The sequence below is a fragment of the Calypte anna genome, chromosome 7 (assembly GCF_003957555.1).
Source record: "Calypte anna isolate BGI_N300 chromosome 7, bCalAnn1_v1.p, whole genome shotgun sequence".
Classification (NCBI taxonomy): domain Eukaryota; kingdom Metazoa; phylum Chordata; class Aves; order Apodiformes; family Trochilidae; genus Calypte; species Calypte anna.
Window position 1 is genome coordinate 13,364,761 of NC_044253.1, and position 19,625 is coordinate 13,384,385.

The following is a 19,625-nucleotide window of genomic DNA, read 5'->3' on the forward strand; positions in this document are numbered from 1 at the left end:
CTGATAGAAGGACCAGCTCTACTGCAGATTTGTTAACTGTTGTCCATACACCTTGACTGCATTACTTTGCCTTTACTCAAAGGGAACTAGCAACAGAAGTTGTGGCTTTATATGTTGGTTTTGGTGTGGATGAATTAATTCATTTATGAGAGATTATTATTAATGGATTATAGTACAATCAGCTTGACCAACTAAATTTTAATGCTACCCTCAGTAGCTTTATATGGTGTTTGATTTAATTTCCTTGAGCTAAAGAAGGTCAATTAGAATTTTCTTGTTTCAGTGTTCCCTTTGGGCTCATATCTTCTTGAAACATATATTGGGGTGGTTCATCTGGCCCACCAAAAATGTTATGCTGAAATTCCATTTAATGAGACACCAAGATAACCAAACAAGTTTTAAATTTTTTAGAGGAAGGGAGAAAAGTGGACAAGAAGATCAGAAGAATGGCAAGTCATCTGCATTGCAGAAAAATTACTCCCCTTTGTATCCTTAAGCCCATTACTGGCTACATGCTCACTGTAGTGCATTTAAGCAAAGAAAATAGCAACATCTTTATTGTTTATTCTGGGGAAGGATTTGTGAGCAGCTGGAAAAAGAGGACAAAGGGAATGTAGTTTGGAGATCATATCAAAAACATGATCCAGAATTTTAACCAGTGTAATTCAAACTCTTTTGGGGTGAGTGGAGCCCTGCTGGTTTTAAACCATTTGGGGTACTTCCCCTTATCATCTGTCTGAAGTTCCAGTAGCATTCAAGAAGTCAAACAAAGTTATATTTCCACTAACTCATGCAAGGCTTAAGCTCTACAGCTCCTGTTAAAATTAATACTTCTCTCATGGCTAAGGAAGTATGGAAAGACTAAAAATATTAAAAAATGTGCCTAGTGTTTTAAAATTAATAGATATTGATGTTCATTTTCTTACTGAAAACTGTGGCACAGCTGATGGACTGGCCAGTGATATCAGTTGTATTGTATTGAATGTCACCTACTACTCAAAGAATAAACTGGTCAGTTTGTTCTATCTTGTTATTTATCAGCAAAGTGGAAAATCACTCTGCTTACGCTAAATGCAGTGGAAAAATGAGAGCTGGAATAAGCAAAATTAGTCTAATCTCTTGGTATGACCAAAACATATCGACAATTTACAGCATAGCAAAATAGTGGGAACTCCAACTCTCTGTTTTTCCTGCTGGCATAAACCACTTGATTCTCCACTGCATTACTTTACTTTTCCAACAACACAATTTCAAAGTAATTTTGGGGTAAAATAATGAATAATCAGGTGAAGAATCAGCAATGAGCCATTAACACCACATGAGTGCTAGTAGTGTTGGTTTTCTTTCACCTAATTTTGCCATAGTTTGTAGGTTCTTCTATACTGTTTTGTCTTATTAAGCTTTGGAGATGGTGTGCTTTGTGGAAAAATCTGTTGTAAGACATAGGACCTTGCTGAAGTGTAAATGAGTTTTTCAATCTTACATCTGTGCAACTCTGCCAGTAACTCCATTGGATAGCATCCTACAGGTGCCTTATTGCTGTTTCTTTAAGTTGAGTAACTTTCTGGTTATCCTAGCGAAGTCACAATTGCATTCCCTTGTTAAAGATACTCCTTTTTTAAAATTTTCTAAATCTGATCTTTAGTACACCTAGACATTTGTGATCAGGTGGTTTCAGTGGAGCAGCTGCATTCAGAAAAAGATGAAGATTTGGCCTAGGTTTACTGTCTGTTTGCCAGTGGCACCCTCAGCTAGTTAAAGTACAGAGTTCTTAGAACATGAAGTCAAAAGACACCTAGGGTAGACTGTAGAGAAAATCTTAGTTTCTCTGTAGAGAAAATCTGAGTATCTTTTTTCTCAAAACATTTTCTCCCCTTAGGCAAAGGCAGGTCTAATTACTACAAACAGTGGGTGAGAAACTTCTCTAGAAAATGTTCAATTTTGAAAATTCTGTTTTCTGCGGTTCTTGTTTTGAAAAAGTGACTTGTTTTGCAGAGTGTTGCTTGGTCTTTTAGAAAAACTTTGGGACAGTCTGAGCAAAGGACTGGTGAAATGAACTCCGTCCCAAAATAGTTCTGAGTCATCCTGCTGGGCTGTTTTTGAGTATTAAATTATCAAAATATCTCAAAGAGTGTTATCTGTTTCTGGTTACTTATTCCTCCTGCCTACAGTAACCAAGGAAAAAATAGAAGTGATGATCACAAAATATATGATTTCTATGCTAAGAGGGAGAGTTGGCAGTTCTGTCAGTGTTACTTCAATGGTATGTGGTAGGATAAGTGAAATGATCTAGCTTCCCACCCTTCATATACTTTGTGTGCAGATGAATGACATGTAGAGGTACTTAAAAATCATCTTGTTCTTATCAGCATCACTAAACATAACTGAACAGAAGCTGTTATTATCAGTGAACAATTTTCAGAATAAGAAGGCAGTAAAATGTATTTATCATCTCCAGACAATTTTCAAACTACTGTTGTTAAGTGGATGTCTGCAAACCAAGCAAGAAAACATTTTCTTGGATAAAAGAATAATCCAAGCACCACTTAAAGTCAACTAAAAGTTTCTCATTGACACTATTGTGTTTGACCCTAATGTACTGTTAAAGGGACATGTTAAAGGGACATTCATGTTGGGCAATTATACGAAGCCTTAGAGTGCTCTCAACTCTACCTTCCCTGTTGAAAGTCATAGCAGATCAAAACTTTAAGACTTCAAGGAATCCCTCTCCTGGCTTGTTTTGTAGCCCCCTATTTTGCCTGACTTACATTATTGAAAAATTCCCTCCAGTCTCCATTCACACTGATCTGGGCTGCTGGTGAGACTGGCAAGCTTGGAACAGCAGATCACAAAACTAGGAAGAAAAAAGACAGCAAGTCAGCATGAAACTTTCCAGAGGTCAGAACTACTAAGGCTATTGAAGAGGAGCATAGAAAAAAGTCAGGTGTGCAGTGGGTGTTAATGTGGGAAATAGTCCCTGTTTCTTTGAAGCACAATAATTAGAGGAGAATGGGATTATTGAGGGGTCTGGTTATGAATATACTTTAAAAAAGTTTGATTGAAGTTCCTTCTACTAAATTAGGACAAGTTCTACGAGCCCAGAAACATTTCAGTTATTTTAGTTCTTCCAAATATTTGCTGCTTTTGACTTATATAAGATTCCATAAAATAGCTGCTGGATGGTTTGAACTGATGTTTAGCTCCATCTATACCAAACCTGCCACTATAAAACAGCTGAAACAAGTGGATGTGAAAGTAGTCTCCTTCTGCAGGATCCAACTAATGAGTATATTTTAGAACATATCTCTTAAGGTGAACTTTAATAATTCATTTGTATAGATATGTAATATAAAGATGCACATCAAAATGTATTTTACTAAATGGTTCATTACTTATAGTCTTCTATTAGTAGGACCTGAGACAATTTTTAAGAAGTGCAATTATGTTTTATGAAAAAATGTTAATGCTGTCTCAGATTATTGGACAGGAATACAAATGGTCATAGACAAGTGTGCTTCTCTTGCCAAGGGATTGTGAAAATGCTGTTACACCTTGACCAAAACTTTTCATTGTTTTGGTTTGGCTTGGGGTTTTTCTGTGAGCGTTTTTTTTTTTGTTTGTTTGTATTGGGAATTTTTTAAGATTTCACTTCTGCATGGCTCATAAATGGTATTGTTGCTTCTTTTCAATGTATTCTGGCTAACACTTAATAAAACTGGTTTCTTGTGTAAGCAGTGCTTTAAAATTTTAGGACATCACTTCACTGAGAAGTGTTTCACAGAAGATATTTATTACTTCTAGACAAGATAGCCATTTTGAGGATAAATATCTTGTTACTGTTTGAATGGGTAACTTGTATAATAATGTGCAAATAAGTGTTTACTTGCAAAATATTCTCTACCTACTAGAATGTTTCTATATGTAAATATGCTGGATATTTGGTTATCAGTAATTGCCTAATGTAATGAATACGAGATGTTTTAGGTAAAATGTAGTGAGCTTATAGACAATTCTTAATTGTTTTCTGAAACAACAAGCTATTTGAAGCTTTAAAGTATGAAGATTTGCTGGAAAATTACTAATTATCGGGCAACCCGTAGGCAACACTACCAAAATGGTAAGCACAGGCTTTCCCTCCCCCTGGTAGATAAGAGAAAAAAAGGAAACTGTTTCTTTGAAGTCTTTCTCCCCACCCTTCACCCCTTATTTTAAAAAGTTTAAGAGATATTTTCAGTTTTAAAAGATTATTTGTAGAGCAAAGGACTTCAATAAAATTGAAGTAGAAGCATATAATATTCTATAATATAAACATAATTTTCTATATTTAACCTTATTGATCTAAAAGGATGTCACAGGAAATGGCACCAAAAAGAAGAAATAAAACTTCAGCTACAAAAATAACACAAGAGTTTGCTCTTAATGAAGTCCAAACAACGACAAATGTGCTGTATTGACAGCAGCATATTCACAACCTGATGATGTAAATGCATTTTAAAGTCACTGAGCCTGCTAGAAGACGATCACAGTAGTAATAACTAAATCCAACAACCTCTATAGAGGCATAGAGAAACTCCTTGATCAACCTCCCTCTAAAAGCAGGAATTTTGAGTGGCTCCAAATGGCAGAGGATGGAAGCACGTGTGTACTTCCAGACTCTGGTAGTTTGAGGTTGGCCCTGCCTTGCAGCTGAGCACCCCCACAGCCACCCTTGCACTCCATCATGTATCTCGTTATCTGGCACTGATATTTTTTGGCTGAAGCTTTGGTGTAGCTGAACGTTGAAGTTTTTCAAGCTTTGTCCAGAGCATTGTGGTGTTTACAAGCTCCTCTTTTCATTTAAAGAATAAAAATAAACATCCAGCAGTTACCTGTCTTTGCTGAGATTCTAATAATCTTTGTTTTGAAATCAAGTCATTCTTCAGAGTTACTGTATCTGTTGCCCACTGTATTTCTACTGTTGTTTTCCTTTATATACATTCCCACCTACATTGCTACCAACTGAGCATAATGAAATCACACATCTGTTTGGGGATGATTGAAGATCACAATGGTATTTAGGGTGAAGTTTTTCCTTCTTCTTCGTGCCACATCACAGTAACCTAAAAGAAATAGAGTCTATTGCCTGCATCTGTAAATTTTTATTAGCTGCAGTTTGTAAGTACACAGGTGTTAGCATGTGACAAGTTTGAACAACATTTGATTTAAAATTGGGTCTATAAAAACTAATAAAATGGAGCAATATTTGTCTAATAGGTTTGTTCTTTTATGGATCAAATCAAATGATGTGGAGAACATTTTTATTCTTGCTAGCTAAATGTATCTCGTTATGTAATGGCCGGACTTCTGCAATGGGAATACTAATGGCAGTAAACAGACAGGGCTCTCAATTCCAAGTCAAATGGGCTCAGAGAATACTAATTTTATTTTAGGATAACAAATGGACTTGTCAAGAACAAACAAAAGGAAACCATCACAATGAGACACCTGCTATTTCTTTTTCACAGATGTGGCTGCATATAGGCAGAGGCACTTAAATATAACATACTTGAAGTATCATCCAGAAAATTATTCACTCTATGGTCTCAAACCATCAAACAGAACAAATAAAAATAAGAAAGCTCTGAAATCTCTATTCACCAGCACTGTTCTGATGAATCCTCTAGCACTATTCCCTATGCTATTGCTTATCTAAGGCTTTTTATAAAATACTGGCTTTAAGCTTCAAATTTCATATGAGTTCACAAATCATTAATATTGTTTATTTACTTTTATTACACTTAACAACAGCTTCAGATATCTGTTTAGTTATACGGAATGCGTTCTCTCTGACAGAGTTTAGGAGACGTCTTCTCTCAGCTTTTGATGTTAAGATTAAGATATCAAAAATCTGGCTTCTCTTTTGAACCTAGAACTAGACAGATGTTGATAAAGAGTGAAGGTATTTGTTGACTCTCCAGTTCTGAAGAGTAATATTTGTGTTCTTTTTAGTTCATAATGAACCAATAACTATTTCATATCTGTCAGCAGTCTGTAAATAGACTTATGATTAATTAAACAGTCAAAAGTTCAGAGGCTCTGAATTGAACTGTTTTCATGTGGTTTGTAGTTTCTGATGCTTATACATTCACTGGTGAAATTTTAGTTCTGCAGTGGAATTTTATCTACAGCTTAAATGAGATTTCATCATATATCTCATTCACCACTCTTATATAAAACACAATTGTAAATACTTCCATTTTCTATTAGCCTTTTTTTTTTTCATAGGTGAATATACATTACCAAAGAAAAGAAGTCCTGGTGATTCTTGTTCCTGCTGGTGTTAAGTCAATAAAATAATCTCAGAAAGATCCTTCTTAGCTGCCAGAAAAACATGATACTTCCACATAAAACTTCTTAATATTTTGCAAAAAAGGCTTTTATAATTTTACTAATAATAATCCTGATGGATTGTAGACATTTGATATGATAAATTATGATTTCATAGTTTTTATGCAGTAATAAATATCCAGCTATAAGGTATATTTCACATATCATTTGGAAGGCACCCATTATATGCCATATTGAAATTGCCCATTCCCATATGTGTCTTGTTCCAAATGGAATCCAAGACTGAGAGCAGAGTGAGAAAGTGAAAAGAAGCAAAGAACTGAAGAGCAAGAGGGAAGAGAGAAGCTGTGAAACTTACCTAAATTACGAGGGGATAAACTGACTGGACAGAACTAAATAAATCTCAGTATAATGGAGTGTAAAACAGGTCACTCTTGATGTATCTGGGAATCTTTTACAGGAATTATTCTGGCAGTTTCCCAGGCCTATACCCATACTCTCTGTAGGTCATACAAAATGGAGATAAGTGTGGAAATCTGGGTGTATTTGCTCCCATGGCAGCTTTTCTCTCTGTTTTCTTCCCTTGGCTCCTATGCCATTCCATGTCACCCTCAATGGAATGAAAGTGGCAGTAGAGACTGTAGCAAGAGTCTCTGAGAGTGTTGTGCCTTATGTAGTAATAGTGCTGTCCAGGTACAGGAATGTGTGTGGGTTGGCACACCTGATTACCCAGGTGTTTACCATGCACTGAATTTCTTATTGAAGATAAGAGGATATTTGCTGGACAGACTTTCTGCTGATTTCTTCTTTGATGCAGAAAATTACCCAGGTGCTTTCAGACCTTTCTGACAGAGATTTCTCTTTTTGCACTGTGCATCTTGTTTCCCATTCATTTTTCCATATAAAAGGTCTCTCTTGTGCTTGAAAACAAGATCTCTCTGAAAAATGGATTGTGTTAACTGAGATTAACAGTGCGAATGAGTGGAAGAACATGGAAGGTGTATGTGTATGGCTTGTACTTGGAGAATTTTGACTTGCTTTAGTGCATGGCCCAATGAAGTGCTGACAGCTGAAGTCCTGAAGCTGAGTTCTACATGTCCCTAGTGCTTCTTCGTGTCCACTGTGCAAATTGGCTTCTAAGATGTCGCCTTCAAAGCAGACAGTGAATTGTGAATAAACATGGTTATAGACATAGACATCTAGTTTTATTCACATAAATCAGATTTCCAGACACTTGAGGAAGCCTTGAGATTCTTGAGTGATTCTTGAATGGGCTTTTTATTTGTCCTGGTGTTGGTTCAGAGTACAGTTAATCCAACCAGGAATATTATTTACCTCTCCAAATTACATTGCAAAGACTAAGCCGTACTCAGGCCCATAATAATTCTATAGTATTATTCATTACAGCATTATTCAGAGCTCATCTGTGTCTGTGGAATGTGCCTCATTAACTTCTATGGACTTTGCTGACAGTGCACATAGAAAGATTGATAGATTAAGAGTATAGCAGTAGTAAAGGTTTAGCTAATCCCTCGTCTTAGCTTCTTGTGTTCTTACAATTCTACCTAGGTATTTTACCTGTGATTTTACCTACAACTTATGATGGCTGTGAGCTAACTGGAATTAGAAAAACCAGACTGTGCTAGCTTGCTTACCAGGAGTGTTTGCTGGAATTCTTCTTCTGCCTTTGAATTAGCTATATTAAAACAACAGCTAGATGTAAGTTTGAAATGGCTTTGGTCAAGTAGTATGGAATAAAATACTTCAAGTCATGGGCAAGATAGGTATCCAAATGGTTTAGGGACCATTTGGAGTAATAAATGTGTAAAGCTGTCAGAACCCTGAAGGCACTCACTGACTCTGACCAGTCTCACCTGGTTCCTCCAAGATGCAATCATGAGCTCAAGAACTTTAAGTATGAGCATATTTAAACTTGGCCCGGAATTTTCAGTGTGGTCTCTATGCCTGACCATGGTGCTTGCTGATCATCCATCCCCCACAAATGGGCTGGTGTCCTGGGGGTGGTGGTTTACATCCGTCTGAACATAAGCCAGCAGTGTGCCCAGGTGGCCAACAGTATCCTGGCCTGCATCAGAAATAGTGTGTCCAGCAGGACTAGGGAGGTGATTGTTCCCTGTACTTGGTGCTGGTGAAGCTGCCCATTGAATCCTAGGTTCAGTTTTGGGCTCTTCAGGAAGGACACTTAGTTGCTGGAGCGTGTCCAGAGAAGAGCAATGAAGCTCGAGAAGGGGCTGGAGCAGAATTTGTGTAAGTAGCAGCTAAGAGAATTGTGATTGTTTAAGTTCAGAGAAGAGGAGGCTGAGGGGAGAGATTATTGCTCTCTTCAAGAACCTGAAAGGAGGTTGTGGTGAGGTGGGGGTTGGTTTCTTCTCTTATTAAACCGATGGTAGGGTGGAAGGAAACGGACTCAAGTTGCAACAGGGAAAGTTCAGACTGGATGTTAGGAAAAATGTCTTTATGGAAAGAGCGGTCAGACATTGCAACAGGCTGCACAGAAAAGTGGTGGAGTCACTGTCCCTGGAGGGGTTCAAAAAACATGTGAATGTAGCCCTTGAGGACATGGTTTACATCACAGACGGTGCTGGGTTGACAGTTGTACTTGACAGTTGTAGTTGATGATCTTAGAGGTCTTTTCCAACCATAGCGATTCTGTGATTTTAAGTTTCTATGATTCTATGTCAATACCCAGATATATCATAAATCCGTGTCTGACTCTGTTTGCCCTCACTGGGTCTCATCCAAACCCCCAGCCTGTAAACTGAATTCCTTGACTTGGGCCTGACCCTCTGGAAGTGCCTGATGCACTGGGTTCAGGCTGTTAAGCCTGAGATCCTCTTAGATCTTGGCCCTTGTGGTTTCCTGTTAAAAGGAAACAAAATAGAAAAGATATGAGGTGGGTTTTTGAAGCTGTTTTTCTAAAATATTAATATGTTGTAAAGTGATAAAGCTAAGTGGGTAAGGAGGGGATGACTCTATATTATTAATTGGTTTTATTGTGTATCTTTAGAGAGATGACCAATTTGGTGTTTGTTTAATAACAAAGGAATGCTAATTCAAGTGTACTGGTATTCTCTGGAAAGCTGTAATTTAGTACAGGCATTTTAGGTCTGGAACTCAATGAGACAACACTCTAATATGTATAAAAATAATATGTATTTTATTAACTTTATTTAATATGATTAATCAACATGGAGTCGCTTAACTGTTCAGATTTTTGCTCATATCTAGATGTTGCCAATATGGTCAAAAGCCCTTGAGTGACTTTGGGATGTATATCAAACTCCCAATATAATCAATTTAGTACTCATAAAGAAAATTCTGGCAGCATGTTTGGCCTTGATATTTAAAATATAAGGCTGATATTCTTATGAGAGCTCCTCTTGAAGACGAAGGAGGCATTTTATGTTACATCATGTTGGTGATTGTATTCATTAATAGTAGCAGAAAACCATATGTTCCTCCTACAGATGGCTTTTAGGTAATGACTACTATTTGTTAGTCATGTGTAGTAATTTTTAATAATCAGAATTTAGGTTTTTGCATGCCTGAATTTTGAGTGCTGCTGGGCTGACACTTCTAGAAACATATATCCTTAAGATGCAGAAGCCAGAGGCAAGACAAGAATGGAAAATTAAGAGCATAGAAGACCATTCAGCATAGGAAACAGTGAATTCTATTCATGTAAACTTTTGAGAATATCAGCAGCACAGTAGTGTGAACAGACTTTGCTGGCACTGAGTTTAGATGGATGCAAAACTGGACACTTTTCTGCAGTTTTAGGCTAGTCAGACTTGGGAAAATGCTTTGTTTAATTCCTGCTCTGCATCTGGGAAGTTCCTAAATAAGTATTTTTAGGGATATAAGACTAAAATATTAACACTAATTGTGCATAAAATTACCAATATGAGTTTAATTTTTGCTTAGGCACACTAGAGCAGTGGAGTCTGAAAGCAAAAAAAGTCAGATTAGCATTCAGCAGGGAAACTGCAGGAGACTGCTAAAAAGGGATAAGGAGAGCAAACATGCCTAACCTGGGAACTGAGTCCAAAACAGTTGAAATTACCAGAATGTGGCTTTTTTTTTTTTTTTTTAATTGGTGCTAGTTGGCATTAAAATTGTGAATCATCACATTTTAGAACCTGGACATCTCTAAAGATCAATGTGCAGTTCTGGTGCCAGGGGAGACTGCTTACCCCCTGCTATTTTTAGATGTTGTAAGTACAAGGGATCAATATTTCATGGGGACTAAATGTGAGGGTATAGCATGAGCTAAAGAACAGTGAAATAACATCCTTTGCCAGCTCCTTCTTGAAGGACACAGATTACATGGGTGAGGTCCAGTAGCTGTGTACTAAGCAAATCCATTTCTTGCAGACCATTCTAAAGACTAAAAACCTATTTGGGCTTTCTCAGTCATTGTTGCAATCTTCCAGCTGTTCCGTGGTAGCCACAATACTTTATTGGGTACTCTGAATATATGTTATTCTTATGTATGGGGTGTTCTCCATTCTAGACTTCCCCAGCTGGATAACAGAACTTACATATCCACTTTTTGTAGTCCCTGTCAGCCCAATAATTCAAATGAATCTCAACACTATGCCCCCTTGGTATCGGGCTCCTCGCATGAAATGACATCACTGTTTCTGGATATAAAGCAGACCTTTTCTGTCCACCCATGCAGATGTTAGAGGTGAGATTTATTAGAGCTGAGTACTAATCCTCTTGGCTTGTCTCCTGGGTTCTAGAACATAATCTTCTTTCTTCTCTGGGCATAAGTTCTCGGAATCTTTTCACATAAATCACAGGTTTGATCCAATATAACGAGGCAGGTCCATGTGAGTTAGCAGCAGTACAGACAGTGTCAAGGAGCAGGCTAATAACTTGAAGACAGAGTTAAAGACACTAATAGATTTGTCCAGTGCAGACTGAACTGCAAAATCACCTCTAACGATCTTCAGTTATTAACTGTGCTGGGGCAACTTGTCTGCAAAAACACCTTTGAGTGTATTACAGATACATGCTGAAGTGTCCAGACAGTAAACTGTTCTCAAGCTTTAAATAAATGGAAAGAATATCTGTATGTGACATAAATGGCTCTTTGTAAGCAGCTTTTGGTGTGAAGGACTTCCTTTCATTCTGTTCATTCTTTCATTTGTGTTCCTGAACTCAACTGTTTCGAGCAATTTAATTCTCTATGTCAGTCTCCTCCTAGACTTGGTCAACAGGGCTATCAATTTAGTAGATATACAGAGTACAAAATTGTATTTATAAGCCCTGAAGCATGGAATATTTCATTAGCAAAGCATTCTTTGGAGCCTAAGTACACCCCAGTGAAAGGAACCTGTATGAAGGCTCATAATTACATCTTGCATAAGAGTGGATTTTTGTTTAAAGAAACCAGAGTACAGTAAATATTACTGTAAGGTAAGAATCAAAGAAGAAATTATGAACTAAGACGTCACCTCCACTGTTTTTTTTCCTGTCTGTACGTAGCTCTTCTCTGCCAAATCAACCGGACTAAATACTTTACTCTTTACTTTTTTATAGACCTTTATTCAGCATGGCTCAGATTCAGAAGATCAGAGTATTAATTTAGGCAGTCATCAATTAGATTGTATAGTCTCTGAATGGGGCTTCTGGAGGAACTTTGCACTGTATTCTTAATTTTTCTAAATAAGTGATAGATTCACTCTCTCAGGCTGGAAGAATCCAGGTTTGCTTCTTCCTTTGTCTGTTGCATGAAGATGTAAGACTGCTTTAAAAAATTCTATTTCTTTCTTTTTACAGAATGAGAGTTTTAAGCATAAAGAAGGTTCTTTGGATCTGTAACGTTAAGACATAACTATTGCTCTGAAGCTTTAAATTTAAAAAACAAAAAAAAAAGAAAAAAGAAAAAAGTTTCCATACCAAATGGAAAAAATATTTTTTTTATAATTTCCTATTTTTTAGAAGATTCACAACAGTTGATCATGAATATTTTGAGAGTGTATCAGATCCAGAATCTCTCTGACAGATAATTTGAAACCTGACACACCTAACAAATATCTTATTAGTCTTCTGGTGAAACCAGGGATGTAAATTCAATGTGGGTGAAACATGATCACTTTGATTTGTGGAGTGCCTTGGAATGTAAGAAAATGTATGTCAGAACAATTTAAAAGGACCTTTTTCTTCCCTATTTGCTTATAGAGGAATATGTAGCTTAGTGGTAAGGTAGGAGTCAAGGCTGCAAGCATTTTTCATTCCTACTCTATGTAGCCAGAAACAAATTACAGTCAGGAGAAGGGAAAATGTTCTAACAGAAAATTGAACAGCAAATTGAATATCTGTTTAAAAAGTAAGACCACAAGTTCTGTTAGTAGCACCTAAACCAACATTTGTGTTTAATCATCATGATTACACATTTCACTTTCTTCGGCAGTTGTAAGCACAGAATGGCTCCAAGAGACTCCCTGGAAAAAAATGAAATTATACAAACCATTAAATCCAGCCTCTGCTACTGTGCCTAGATTGTCTGTTTTTAAGAAAAGGAAACAAATGGCAGCCTCAGTTTCATGTTTGGTAGTGTAAGAGTGTCCATCTTCAACAGAAGGTTCATTTGGCTCCTGTTATAATATCCGAGTGCCCCACTAAAAACTGCTATTACATCTTGTGACAGAGGCCTCTATATAAGCAAGTGGGTGGTACTAGTGAAAGGGAGACAAATTATTTAACTCATACCTTGGGGCTGGTGGTGTTCGCTTATAATAGAAGACAGGAGTTTACTTGATTTGCATGCTTTTGCCATTTCAAATAAATTCTTTTGTCTTTCAAACTGTTTTTATATAATGTAGATCAGAGGGCTGCTTAATTTTAAGAATAATAAAGGTTTTGAACATAATATATCTGAGCTACTGGCTAGCTTTAGTACTTGGCACGTAGCAGCTAGAACAAATTAGACCAAAGCAATATAAAAATCCCCAAATGAAAGCCTCTGAAGAGTCTTATCCAGATGAAGTTTCCACTGGAGTCACAACAGTAACCTGCAAGGGAGTACAAGACAACACCCAGATCGAATGACTTGCTCCCCTTCCATAGTAGGAGTGCTCCTTCATGCTTTTTATTTGATGAAGGACATAATTCTCCTTGTTTATGTTTGCAAAGGTCATCTGTCCTTGGTAGAGTTATTTTGGCTTTATACCAGTACAAGAACAATGTCAAGCCCAGTGAACCAGTGTTTGCTCAATTAGAGCCAAGGAAATATGCGCAGAGTCACAAATCAAATCCTCAAGTCCTTCCCTGCTCTGCTAATGGTTGCACTGTGCTGCTCATAGACAGATAAATCCTTGAGATCACAGGCAGGAGTCACTCATTCATGACAGTAAAATTATAAATATGTATATGCAGATACACATCTCTGTATATAAATGTATTAATGGACTTATACGTGTGTATTTCTGTGAACATTCATATCCTTATATGGTTTCTTTTTATTGAGACATTTTTTCAAGCCTTCCCAAGTACAAGAAGAAAACAGGTGTCTTGAAGCTGTCATTGAAGAAAACTAGATGCCACTTCTGTGTTTTCCTAGGTTTCATTTCTGATATCTGATTGCATATGAACCTAAAGATACCAACATCTCCAATTTCATCTGCAAATAGACCAATGTGGTTGCTTTCCTGGTCTGCAGGTGCAGTCACTAGGCTTAGATAAACTAATAGAAGGACTCAGTTGCTCAGTTAATGTTGTTGTGCTGTCACAGCAGTCATGTGCCATTTGGTGATCATATATATTTACCAAGTTGGATAACAAATCTGTACAAGTTTGCAATTGGGCAGGTAACCATGAATATTTTTCTAGTCTTTTCACTTTTCTTTCTTAAAAAGACAACTGTTGTAAAAATTAAGCAAGCATAACTCACTGAGGCTTTGTTTGTCTATAATAATAATAATAATAATAATTTTAAATGGTGCTATTTTGTTTGGCTTGCAATTTAGAAAGAAATAATGAGTAATTTTTGATAATACATCACAAACTGGCTCCTGAGAGTAGTGGGTTACAAGCCAATGGAACTGTTAAACTCTGTTTTTAATGTATGGCAGTCTCAGGAAATCCAGCTATTCTTGTGACTGGCTTTAGCTTCAGGGCTTTATAAATCTTTGCTGGCTAGCAGCTACTTATTACAAAAAATTAAGAACTATATATACAACCCTCCCGAAACACATTGCAAAATGTCAGGTTCCAGAAGAGGATCTAATAGCACTGCAGAGTGGCCTGTTAAAAGTGAGAATGATCGCCATTAGTTCAGCTCTGAATATCAGGAGACATTCAGCCAACCATACTTGCTGGCTTTTGAGTCTGGTTTGACATAGACCCATTTTTCTACAGATTGACGGTTAAAAACTAGGTTCTCTACAGTCTGTAAACTGTGATTTTATATCCAGCAGTGATTTGAAAAACTAATGCTAATGCAGATTTATAATAATGAGCTCTTTGAGTGAATATCCCCATTAGCTTCCCTATTTTCAAGACCTCTCTTATAATATTAAAAGTTGCTCTTTATTTTTTTTCTGTAACACTATTTTTTTTCCTTTTGCCTTTTTGCCATTACTGTTTTCAACAGAAAAACTCCTAATTATGCTGGCTGCTACAGTCCCTTCTACTTATAATGGTTTCCTTATCCATCATTATAGTGTGATCACACTAATGATAGTCTCTCATACCTCTGTGGTGTAATTAATGTAATATTGCAGGCTGAAAAACATCATTTTCAAAAGGCCTCTTAACTTTTATATGTTCATTTGCAGATATTGAATAATGTGCATAAACTTTGGAAGACAGGAGCTGCCATAAGAGAGCACAGTAGTGGTTCATCTACTATGATATCCCATCACAGACCAAAGCCAATCACAATTATTCCAAAAGAAAATATAATTTCCCCATTGGCCATTATAGTTAAGAAGAACTGAATAGCACTGCTTTGCCCATGGGGGAAGTTTGTTGTGATGGTATTTAACAGTTTTAGCAATCATTCACTTCCAGTAGAATGCCCTGCTAAATGCACTGATGTCTGGGGCATTTCAGAGATCAAGAGAGGTGGAGGGTGGAGACTGATATGTCTCATTAAAACAGCTGGATCCCTCTGCAGTCAGTCTGAGTGTAACATCCAGAGCAGTTTCTGAAATAGCACTCTTGTGGCTTTGCTTTGAATTATTCTGATTTTACATGAAGTCATCCCTACTCTCTGGCCTGACCAAGTGATCCTTCTCCTAAAAGGCATCCAGGTTCTCCATATACCAACATGTTCTGCACAAGTCTCAATACATTCCCCAGTTATGCTGTGATCTCTTCATTGTGTTTAATTTTCTGGCCTGCACTTTCTCTCAGTGATTCAGGATGTGTAATGACAGTATTTCCCTTGCTCTGACTGACCAGGTGTTTGTGATGTATTTTAAAGGCCAATCTGTTAATTGGAATGGAGGTGAGGAATCAGAGCAGACCTGGTCAATGAAGTATGGCTCTGTCTCAAGTCTTGCATCCCTGTGCAATATAGAAGCCTTATCTACAGGTGTTAGGAAATTCCCACTTCAGAGATGCTTCATGGTATAGAGCCCTCTATGGCATAGGCTTTGCTTTTTTAAAGATTCAAATACAGACCACCTGCACTGGCTGGTCAGCTCAGAGACTAAAGGACAAAATGTTTTTCAGACTTTAAAGGCTTAATATTGTTACTGTCTAATGCTAGGGCAGGCTTTCATAATCTCTTCCCAATGCAAATCTTACTAATGCCTATGCCTATAAAAATTTCCCTCAAGTTCCTGGGTGAATTACCAGAACTCCTAATTCTTCTATTGATATTAATGTGACTCTAATTTTGTGGCAGCTGGTGGGAGATTTAAGGCATGACAGTATCATCTTAAACCTAAAGTGTATCTGTGGGGTGACATTTGCCAAATAAGTGCCATATAACCAGCACACAAAGAATTTTATTAAAACCATTCCTAGACTCACACCATCTGTTTGGAAGGAAGACAAAATACGTCGAGCAAGGTGACCCAATCAAACAAACTGAAGTGCAGGATGTTATAGTAGAACCAAAGCAAAGAAAATACAGCAGGACAAATTCTGGATTGTATTCTTTTCCTCCACAGTGGTGGGTACTCCACCTTTTAATTTAGAACAGTGGGATATGGATTCAAAGGTGGAAGCAAGTTTTTTAGATCAACCAGGTGAGGCTTGCATTTGTTGTTTACTTGGGGCTCGTCTGAGAAGTTCTCCCAGGAGACAGGTGTGGTAATCCTGCCTTTGCTACTCTCTTATGTGGCAACTTTAGAGTAGTTATATTTTCTAACATGTTTCATTTTGACTGTTTACTCCAGGCTGTACAACAAGCATATAAATCCATAAAAGGGATTCCTAGGCAGCATTAAGATCCTGGTCAGTACCATAATATTTGAGGATATATTTTTCATCCTCTAGTCAACTGGCAGAGGCTTCCTGGTCTACTGCTGAAGGAATACCTTGGGAAGGCTCTCCTTGTGAAATGTTAAAACCCTGTGGCCCAGCAAACATGAGTCATCCAGACAGTCTCTTTTTACTGGTTTCCTAAATAAACCTCACATTTTTTCCTCTTCCTAGAAGTATCTCCAGAGGTGCAGTGCTTCCAATACATCTATTGGAAGTTTCTGTGATTGGAGAGAAATCCCAAACAACTAAATGGCTATTGACCTTTATCTTGACTCTGTCAGACCCCTTTGCAGTAATATTTTTCCCACAAATTAAAGCCTTTTTCTGAGTCTGAGTTCCATCTTGCAGCTGACTTTTATTGCATTCCAGTAACCCAGACAAAAATGTGTAGAGACTTGGTTTATGGGATTGTTTCTGGATTAAAAGGAGCAAGATGGGAAAAAAACCACAAAAATTGCTGTAATTGGGTCTTACAGCCAAAACATTTTCTGAATTATTGCACTCGGGTACTGAGGAAATGCTCACTTTCTTTTCTCATCCAAACATCATGTGTGTGATGGCCAAGAAAACTTACCAAAATAAGCTGTCAATTATAGCTCTCAGAAAAATGCTTATGGGCTAACTTCCCATGGAAGTGTTTTAGATGCAAAATACCATACCCTGTCCTGCATCTAAAAACCTGAAGTTTGTGTTGCACATCAGAGACCCTGATAGTATTTAGTTCACCCTCTGCATATGGGGCAGGAATGTATAATCCCACCTGTAGAGACAGAAGAGTCTTAGGAAAGGTAAAAATTTGGCCTGAAATAACACTGGAGGTGTCTTGACAGAGTGCATATTTGGAAAGGTCAAGTCTTCTACAGTTAGAATTAGTCCTGGGAATTTGATCAAATTTTCTTCCATCACATGTAATTTCCATAGAAATGAAGGTAGAATTAGTCCTGAAAAAGTGATATCGGTGAGACAAGTCAGGCATTTGGATTTTTCATTTGGTGATACCAAGCTGGCAAATCCCCTTTTGCTTAATGCTTGTGACCTTCCTCAATGAAGATTCTAGTCTTGGAAATCAAACGTGAGATAGGATCTACAAGATTCAATAATAGACACTTCTCCCTTCCCTGTCCTCTAAATCCTTGCCTAAGGACTGAGCTAGAGGAAGAAACCTTCAATTGAGTGCATAAGCTCTTGCCTCCTGTAGCTGGAGCTGACTTTGTCTAGATCATCTCTGCAAACAAGGACAAAACCAACAGCAACAATGATCAGGAAGGAAGAACCTAATTCCAAAATGCTGTTGCTTCTGCTATTGTAAACATGGAGCATGAAATGTGGTAATTTGTTGTCTGTTTTCCCAGTTATTTCGTATTTTTAGACATACGAAGGAGCCAGGTAACATGGAATGTTTTAAAATGAGAAGTGATGCACTCTCCTTTCCAAGCTTACTCAATTGAAAAGACAAAATTCCTTGACTATGCAAGGGCAAAATGATAGATATGATGGAATGCACACAATTCAAGATGTGAACAGTGAAGCAAAACACCTGCTCAGAAATACATTTCTGTGATGAACTTATGTTGAAATCAGCTCTGTTTCAGGGATGGAGAGCTATTCACATGCATTTACTGCAGTTGACATTGGCAAAGAAACATTTTCTATTTCTTTACCATGTGAATTGCAGAAATGGATTTTCTAAATGAAAGATTTCCACCACTAAATCCTTTTAAGTGTGTCCTTGTTCCCAGAAGACAGCTTGGAAATTGCTCCCAGGCAGCAGACACTTATTTCTATGTGTAATAATCAGTGAACCTTTCAAAATATCCTTATTAATAAAATCCCCATGTGTGGACATAAGACTAATATAGGTGATTTATTGATTGCATTTCCTCTGAAATATGAACTGGACTGGTTATCTCAGTACCCTTACAGAACCTGAGAAATCCAAACTGTAGAGGGGTAGTAGAGAAGATGAACAGAAATCCTGTCCTGTTTGAATCCTGTTCTGTAAGTGAATGGAAGGAATTATTAAATCCCTGGTCAACTTGCACTTCTGCTGCACAAGAAAGGAATAACCAGTTTTTGTGGTGAAAAAAAAAAAAAAAAACAAACCCTCATCAAGAGTAGGTGTTTTATAATACATCTGTGCAATGGGTCTGCATTGTATACCTGTGACCATTACTTACCTCTCCAGAAATAACCCATGCAGATCATCCTTTTAATTTTAATAGGATTACCAGAGGTGAATCTTAGCCTGTGAGGTATGAGCTAGCCTAGTGTCTTTACATTCTTTTATCTCAGAACAGAGAACAAAATGTAAATGGTGTATTACCTCTAAGTTGGATCTTGGAAAAAAAGATGAGACTTAAGTCAGGAAAATTCATTTATGCAGCAGTGAAAAGGAGTCTAAATTTGTCTGAGGGCTGTCAAATAGTTTTTTTGGAAATGTCTAAACATTAAAATTCTTAAAGTGGACAGACTATTTGGAGTCTAGAATTTAGCATTCACTTAGGTCACAGGTTTAATCATAAAGTAGGTTTTTATCTCACTGGATTAGAGACCATAAAAAGGAAAATAGTTGTACTTTCAAAAAATGTGTCACCTTAAAATCAAAGACAGTGGACATGAGAAGTAGTTTTGAGTAACTAAAGAAAATGGGGAGAGATTTAAAAACCAGTTTGAATTCAGTGTGATGAGCAGGAAAAAGTGACAGAGAAGCATCACTTGTGTTGAAGAAAAATTTCTTGTGGCATATCTGTTCATCCATGATTGTAACCAAATAAAACAGAAAAAAAAAAGACTGCAATGTGCAGTTCTCTCCTATATGCTAGCTTGAAATA